The sequence below is a fragment of the Helianthus annuus genome, chromosome 14, assembly GCF_002127325.2.
Source record: "Helianthus annuus cultivar XRQ/B chromosome 14, HanXRQr2.0-SUNRISE, whole genome shotgun sequence".
NCBI classification, from domain to species: Eukaryota; Viridiplantae; Streptophyta; class Magnoliopsida; order Asterales; family Asteraceae; genus Helianthus; species Helianthus annuus.
Genome location: NC_035446.2, coordinates 102,724,041 through 102,732,792, shown reverse-complemented (window position 1 = coordinate 102,732,792; position 8,752 = coordinate 102,724,041). Strand labels below are relative to the sequence as shown.

The 8,752-nt window shown below is 34.8% G+C and overlaps 2 long non-coding RNA genes across 3 annotated transcripts; both read left to right on the top strand.

The window, feature by feature from the left end:
• The first annotated feature begins 2,321 nt into the window (after positions 1-2,321).
• Positions 2,322-4,450, top strand: LOC110905683. The gene is made up of 5 exons (XR_002573338.2): positions 2,322-2,691; positions 2,811-2,901; positions 3,125-3,346; positions 3,616-3,667; positions 3,743-4,450. It is a non-coding gene; the product is annotated as an uncharacterized LOC110905683 (long non-coding RNA).
• Positions 4,451-5,500: 1,050 nt separating this feature from the next.
• LOC110907050 lies at positions 5,501-8,393 on the top strand. 2 transcript variants are annotated; one of them, XR_004878270.1, is made up of 4 exons: positions 5,501-5,876; positions 6,578-6,683; positions 6,991-7,154; positions 8,159-8,393. It is a non-coding gene; the product is annotated as an uncharacterized LOC110907050 (long non-coding RNA). The 2 variants fall into 2 exon arrangements; XR_004878269.1 differs by having other exon boundaries at positions 5,504-5,876; positions 8,146-8,392.
• The last annotated feature ends 359 nt before the right edge of the window (positions 8,394-8,752 follow it).

Genomic DNA, 8,752 nt, shown 5'->3' with positions numbered 1-8,752 from the left:
TTCAAATACCATTTTAAAAAGTTGGTAGAAAATTTTAAAGAAAAACATATATCTCTATTTCGCTTGTAAAAAGTAAGTGGAAACAAAAGAAAAGGCGTCCGACAAGAATGACTCCACGTCTCCACTCCTCAAAAGTTAAAAGGATGATGATGCATCATGGGTCTACACCAAAAGTATAGTGGAATGACTCCGTGTCTTGTCAATATGAATAAGGAAAAGGAACACTATTTAATTTAACATTAATATTCTATTCTTTTTTTAATAATTACTTTTTTAACGGCTTTTAAAGATTACTTTTGGGAGAGATTAATAATCGTGCGTTCAAATTATCTCCAAATCCAAAAAATCATATATGTAATTTAATAGAATTCTATAGTAAAAATATTAAGAGCATTCACATCCAAGGCATCATATTATCAGGGTGGTGTTTTTAAAATATAAAAATTATAAAAAGTGGTTGTGAGTAGAGGAGAGATAAAATGTTACTGTTCATCTGTATATTTGGGGGGACACTGTTCACCCACTATAACTTTTTAATATATATTGAAAGTGGTTGTGAGTGAAGGAGAGAGAAAAATGTAATGATAAAGATATAAAAATATTATTTAATTGAAAAGGAGAGAGAAAATGTATTTGTTTTTAGTGGAAATATATTGATATAAGAGTTGTTTTTTAGTGGAATGTATGTATAATTTTAGGGGGTTGGATGTGAATGCTCTAAGCGTTAGGAATCTAAATATTAATTACCTGGATACTGCGACATAGTCCAGATGAACAGATCGGTCTTTGATTTTGACAAAACGTAACGGCCTCTGAGGGTGGTTTTTTAAGTTGTAGATGGCACCTCGCCGCTTCCTCGAAGCCTCCTCCGACCAATGCTTCACCGGAATATCAAATTCAAGACACTTTCATTTCGCAACACCAAAACCCCCAAAAACGAATCTATTGGAGAAGTCGAATGGTTAGATCATTGTGCCAGTAATAAAGAGCTACACAACATAATGAATGTATTCTGTGATTTGTAAGTTGTAACTAAAGGGATTGTATATTTGTATTCCTCAGTATTCACATATACTGGCTATTGGTATTCCTATGTAATTCATAGAGTCTACATACGTTATAAATTGCTTTCATAAGAGCATTCACATCCAAAGAACTAAATTGTGAGTGTGGGGTTTTTAAAATATAAATAGTATAAAAAATGGTTGTGGGTGTAGGAGAGAGAAAATGTTACTGTTCATCTGTATATTTGGGGGACACTGTTCACCCACTATAATTTTTTAACATATATTGAAAGTGGTTGTGAGTGAAGGAGGGAGAAAAAAGTAATGATAACGGTATAAAAATACTATTTAATTGAAAAGGAGAGAGAAAAAATACTTATTTTTAGCGGAAATATATTGATATAGGAGTTGTTTTTAGTGGAATGTATCTATAATTTTAGGGGACTGGACCTGAATGCTCTAAGTCATAACTCATCTACACACATACTTTTCAATGGTATTCCTATGTAACTCATATAGTCTAGATACGTTATAAATTGCTTTCATAAGTCATAACTCATCTAAACACATAAATGAGGTACTCCACAGACAAAAGTAATATAGTAATTGGAAATTGTTGTAAAAGAAGGAAAAAATCTAAACACATGCAAAGAGATACCAATATAAATCAATAGCGTTTTATTGAATACAAAGATCCAAGCATATCATAACTCTTTAAAATCACTCGTTTCTGATTGTTGAATACGAAGATCTAAGCATATCATAACTCTTTAAAATCACTCGTTTCTGATTGGTTCGCAATGTAAATTTTGTGAATCATGTTGTACTAGCACTGTCAACTTATCAAAAGGTCAAAGCATGACTAACGCCCCTTCAGGTAGCTACATGTTTGCATGACATCTTACAGAAAAATGTTGTTGCGAAAGATACCGGAAGCAATCAATATATTATGGTTTATACCTTGTCAAAACATGCCAATACAAAACTTTTAGTGATGATGTGCTTACTTTTGGTCTTCTTTCTCCAAAACCTATATTTTTTTGGTAAAACTTGCTACACGCTCGCACGATGTTGTACTACCAATCGCTAAATCAATAAGATGTTAACAGCTTTTAGACACTATAAACCTAAACATAAAGTGAGATGTTTGGCCTTCAAAAACCTATCATGTAAAATGTTGTTACTGTCTACTTTTGATATTAGTTAAAGCATGATGTGTAATTACAGCAAATCTTGAATCATGATAGAAAGAATATGCTATATAACATTTTATAGTTTTCATAACATTCTATCACATGTATGTTTTGTAGTTATACTTTATCTATACATCTATATAAAGCATCTCCGTACAAAAATGTAATTTCCGGACGTCATACGAAAAGTCATGCCTCAATGATTTCTTTGGGTTTTTTGATCACCGAGTGTGTAATCGATTTCCTAATTTTCGCATTGAATGCAATTGAAGACGTGGATTGAATCCCATTTAACCCTTTCATCCATGGAATTCTAGAACCCTGCATCTTGTATATCACATTTATATCAATGACTTGAACCGTCCATTATCAAGCACAAATCATCGAGTCTTTGAGATGCGTATTACTAGGGTTTAGAATGTTGACCTGGCCGGAAAATGATGCCATTGTTTCGCCGGCCACAGGCTCTGCTGCTCAGGCGCCGGTCTCACCAGGTATGCACAAATAGGATTTAATTGTTTCAGTTTCATAATTTTTTGGTTTTAAACTGTATTTTTTTAGTTGTTAAGGTTATTATTTTATAAATATGCTTCTTAATTATAATCTTATTTAGGTTTCAATGTAAGATTGTAAGTCAAAGAGATATGGGTGGACAAAAAAAGTGTTGAAGATCCACCCTCGTTGGAAAATTATTTGTTGATTTGGTGAGTTAAGATGATATCGACTTTCAATTTTTGTTTGTTCTTCTCTGATAATTATATTCGTTTTCGATGGGTACTTTAGGTTATTTTGTTAGTAAGCTAAGTGGTTATAAATCAGAGGTAACTTTTCAATTAATTCCAGTTAATTATAGTGACTATTGGTTAATATTAATCATTATATATACACCATCATGGTTTCTTTCTTATCTCCACTTGTGAATTGTAGGTCTGTGGACTCAAGTAGATAATCGTGAAATAATCATGAACTAGCGTCAGGTGGAAATGATAACAGGAAACGATAACAGGCTAAGGGTGCCCGGGGCACAATTGGTGACCCCATGCGGGGACCGATTTCACCGAGCGGTGAGGTGCCGCCGGTGCAGCGGGGAGCCAAAAACAGGGAGCCAAAGCGGTGAGGAGGCACCGAAGAGAGGGAAGGAGAGAGAAGGTGGGCCTCATTCAATCAACCAATGAAAAATTTTCTTTTTTTTTTTAATAAAAAACCAAGTCACCTAAGAGGAGAGTGCCGCCATCAATTTAGGGTGTGAGGGGAGTTTAAGAGGGGAGTTGACGTGGCACACGAGGATTGGTTATGCGTAAGAGAGGGGACTTCCCTCTTAGGAGAGTGCCCCTTACACCCTAAGTGATTAAGTTATTTTCTTCATCACTTCAAGATATTAGTTTAGCTTCTTATTTTTAAATCTTTTTTTTACGCAGCTTTTTGTTTGTAACCAACAATCAAGACAACTTGTTTTAGCCTATTCCAAAGGTAAATTCTTCTAAAACTTTGCAAGTTATGTGTTCAAAATGCATAGAATCTTCTAATTCATCATCTAACGGGCAGAACGTTACGAGAGTGACATGTAGACAAAATGAAGGGATAAATGGGATGAGCACTTTCACCCGAACATGCATGGTGAGAATGGTGGAACAAGACCTGAGGCGAAGGTCACAATGGCTCTGGTTAGGTCCACAAATATGGCAACAGCAGTTGTGGTCAACACTAGGACACCCATGTCCAACAAGACACCTGGTATGAGAGATTTCCTCATTATGGTTTCTATCATTGCTCTGCAACTCCATCCCTTTGCGTCAGGTCAAGAATCCTTCTGAGAGGTAACATGTTTGTAGATCATCTGCTGAAGCTGTCTGTAATAAATAATAACAACTCCCATTAAATATGTAATCTGTTGTGGACACATTTATAATGTATTAACATATGATGCTTTTCAAGGATAATTAACCGATAGTACTTAGGAGTCTGAATGCACCAAAACTTGCCCTTTGCCCCATTACCAAGCCATCCCATGTTTCCATCTCTGTTAATTCCAAGCGTGTTTGCTAACTTGTTAGGATTTACTTCTCTTGTGTTAATTGCTGGCAGTGGAATTTTCGTATTGGTTTCACTCCTAGGGAGGGTTAGCTCATTTATTCTGTTGCATATGTTGACGGTAATCAAGGTTAGAGGCCTGTGGCTCACAGATTAAGCTATGTAGAAAGGGTGGTTCCTTATGGTGACCCCAATCCTCATTACAGAGAGAATACATTTGATGTAGGGAAAGATGGACTAGGTAAAAACACCCATTCTCTTAAAAAGGTAAGCCCACGTTTTAGATTGCTTCTTGTTATTATATTTTCTTTTTTTGTTATTTCTTTTTTTTTTCTATCTAATTTAATCATAATAGATGGCAATTTGAATGCACGGGTGGCCATTTGTGTAGGGTTCTGGTTGGCAGTTTCATATAACCCAACGTCAAAATGATCAATTATTTTAAACCCCGAACCCGACACGTGTAACCCAAAGATAATCTAAACATAGCCAATGGGTCAATGAGTTATGAGTTGTAAACTGGCTGGTCAAGTCAACGGATTGGTGGATTGCATTAAATTTTATCTTTTTTTTTTATTTTTTTAGTTATTAACCATAACGAGTTGGCAAGTTGGAAACAGGTTGATCAGTCAATTCGAACCCAGCGAATGTATTAAATGGCTTAGCCGTCTATGCAACCTGACCCGCTTGGCTCCAGCGTATCCACCTGTTTACTTTGTGTTGTGTTGTTGATGCTTTTTGGATCCACAATATTCTTTTCAAGTCTACGACCATTACGTGAGAAACGTTTTTTTTGAACGACCAACAAAATCATTCGTATTACACCAATTTTTTTTTTATTTTTTTTTTAAAATATGTAATTTTATAAATTCAAATTGAAAAACATAATAGACAAAATAAAAGCCATAACTCGGTGTTTGTTTTGTACTCTTACGAATATAGCCAATGGGTCAATACATGAAACAAAATACATTTACTAACCTGTTCTATGAAGGTTGAAACTATTCCATGTCTCCCAGTTCAGGTCCATTAGACTCGCCCGCACCTTTATCCACAGAAAACTGAAACTCTTGATGTCACCAACTACCTCCCTGCATAAGTGCATAGGGGTCAGTGGATAAGAGTTACCGAACACGTAAGAGTTACCGAGCACGTAGGGGGGGCGAAAACGTATATACCTAAAAATTTCTATACGAATGTACTGTTCATAATACTACACGTCGAAAAGTTCAGGGGGCGGGCGCCCCCTCCCGCCCCAAGGAAGCTGCGCCCCTGCTTGTATTAAGTTTGAAACGGAGAATGTAGATGATTATCACGGTCACAAAACTTGATAATACTATCACTCTGTTGCATCGCATGGGTTCTCACTTAACAATCTATCTACTATAATAAAAGAAACCTCTTTTGGGACACATGTCATTACCACATTTACTCTCCCATATTTTTTTTGGCCCAAATACTAATATAACCCGGATGTAACTTCTCGCGGGCCTAAACTGATCCGTAAAGAATTTTATGGATCCTATAAATATATTATAACCCGTTTGCAATTAGAGTTGAAAGTTGAAACCCTAATTTTCCACCGCAAATCTGCCCCCATTCGTATTCACCCACAGAAGGTCAATTTCCCCTACCACCATCGTCTGTTGTAAGTTCCTGTAAACCATACATTCTTCATTACTACATGGAATTTGAATTTTTTTCTCATTGAACCCACTTTTGGTATTATAAGGTGTGAGCTACAAGGATTTTAAGCCGCTTTTGAATTTTTAAGTTCCTATGCAGTTCATTTAGGATATAGAAAGCCGTAAGCTTTATCACTGAACGTTAATAAAAATTATACATAAAAATCTTGATTGTAAATAAAAATTATGTGTAGGATTTTGATGGTAGAAACATCCAAGTTAGACTGATAAGTGATATATAAACTGATAGGTAATCATTCGTTTTGGTGTATGCAAACTGCATGCTGTTGGATCTTTGTGGGAAGAAAGTTATGATGATTGTGAATTTGTGAGCCTATGATTATATTGTGATTTTGTGAGCCTGTGATTTTAAGGTGATTTATTTGTTCATATCATTATTTCTAAATACTCATATCTTCAATTTGGGAACACATAAACTAAATTGCTCCATGCTCATTAGGATATTTATTATTGACTCAAGTCGATTTAAAAAAAATCTAAATCAAATGGTTTTGAGTGATTGCAATGTAGTACCTCAATATTAAGTATTTGTTTATTCCTTGCCATTCGAGTCATTTGTTTCTTCCATTGTTTGTATGACATAAATATTCAACAGAGTTTGCTTGGAATATGCATAATTTTGGTGCATTTTTTTGAACGACAGATTCCGACCTGAACCTGTTCTGACCTGTCACCCACTCGACTTGCCCGGTTTGCCAAGTCTATCCATCACTCTTCGTATGGTGGTATGCGACTCGCTCGGTTGCCAGGTCTATCCTCATATGGAAGTTTGCCTTTTCTCGATGGTTTAGATCAACTACAGTTCTTAACTAGAATTTGTTCTTCGACATAGCAATAATGCATTTATATTTTATATTGTTTTTGTTTAGACTTTAGATAGACAATAAATTGTTGAAAACACCTGTTGATAGTGTCATTAACGAACCAGTTCAAAAGAAAAGCTCTCAGGGTTAGTTAGTTAGTTAGTTAAGTAGGTCTACCTTTTATTTTTATTTGATCTCCGGATTGATTTACTAAGCGAGATGTATATGTGAATTGTGATGTTCTCTTTGATAGGTTATTGCAGTTTTGTTGTCCATTGAAGAAGTTGAAGATTTCAAGGAAATGTTTAAAAAGATATACATCGATGGTTATTCATTTGAAGATGGAGTCAAAAGAGAATTATTCATTTGAAGATGGAGTCAAAAGAGTTGTTCTTTTAGCCCTCAATGGCATTAAGTGTGAGTATGATGGGCTTTTCGTACCCAAGACGCAAGACGATTGTATGATTTATATATATATATATATATATATATATATATATATATATATATATATATATATATATATATATATATATATATATATATATATATATATATCCAATAGGTTCATAGCTAGAAATAAGTTCCCCTACCCAAAATATAGCTCTCACTAAGGTTTTAAGTGATTTTATCTACATGTACAAGCCAAAAACCCAAGGTACAACAGTTTAATGCTTAAAAACACCCTAGGTACAAGAGGCACACGCCTCAGGCCAGAAAAAAATCCCCAAGAATGTGCTTTTTGGCGCTTATTGGAAAAAAGTGCGCCTTAGGTAATAAAAGGCGCCAGCGCTCGCGCCTCGGTTGCGCTTTTTAAAACCAAGGTATTTTTTTTCAAATTAACATGTTGAACGATTTGCATATCACCATGAAGCTGGAGAGCTGATCAATCATCGATCTACAATACTTTTCCAGTACACTTTCCTTATAATGGCTAAATTGAATGAGCATTGCAATAACAGTACACCTTTTCACACAAAGTTTGGTAGTAGATATTTATTTGTAGTGTTTAGGGATTCTCTATTTGTTTCTTTTTGTAGTGAGTGGGCAAGAGTTTAGGAGGACTCCATGAGGATTGTTCGGCTTGATCCTAAATATATCAAGGTCTAGATAACCAGATGATTTTTTGATATTGAATACATACACATACATAATTCATATGGTGCGTTTCATGTCATTTTTTTTGCTAGGTTTATAGCTTGCATTTTCATTAATACACACATCTATTATCTATTATATATATAAAATAAAAATATATGGGGGACACGTGTCCAGTGATTAGGGCCGATGGTTCTGTGTGTTTGGCGGACTCACTGACTTATAAATTTTTGTGGTGGATATTTATACACGCTTAATTTCATTCTTCCATTTTCATTTGTTATGTTCTATACAAATGCTCTGCTGATAGGGAGGAATGCCAGTTAGGGTTTTGACGAAGATTTGCATACATGAAGCTGGAGAATGATTTGCACACCACCATGAAGCTGGAGAACCGATTGATCATCAATTGTTACTTTGTTTTTATTTAATGTAATATTATTTAATTTCATTTTTGTACTCTGTTTATTTATAAATGTATGATTTACATAAATTAATTGTTCAGCCCGTGTATTACACGGGTTATAACCTAGTATTATAATAAAGCTAATAATACTGAATTCTTTGATTTAACCGTACATTTTTTTCGCTTTTATAAACAATGAAGTATATAAAAGTTGTCTTTATCACTCAACCATTTAATTTGTTTCATTAAATAGTTGCACCCTTCTTACATTTTAAAAATTAACTAGGGGGAACACCCATGCGATGCACGACATGCATAATAGTTATTGTTTTTTTCCTGGAACGACGACTGATATAGATAGTGCGTGACACGGTACGAAAGTGCGAATATAGTATAGATTTTTTAAAACAAAAACCGGTTTTTTTTAAAGTTAGCCGTTTGACCATGGTTATTTTGACCAAAGTCCACTCCTCGTTCGGCGCTTTGTGGTAGCACTACCAGTCAAAAAAAG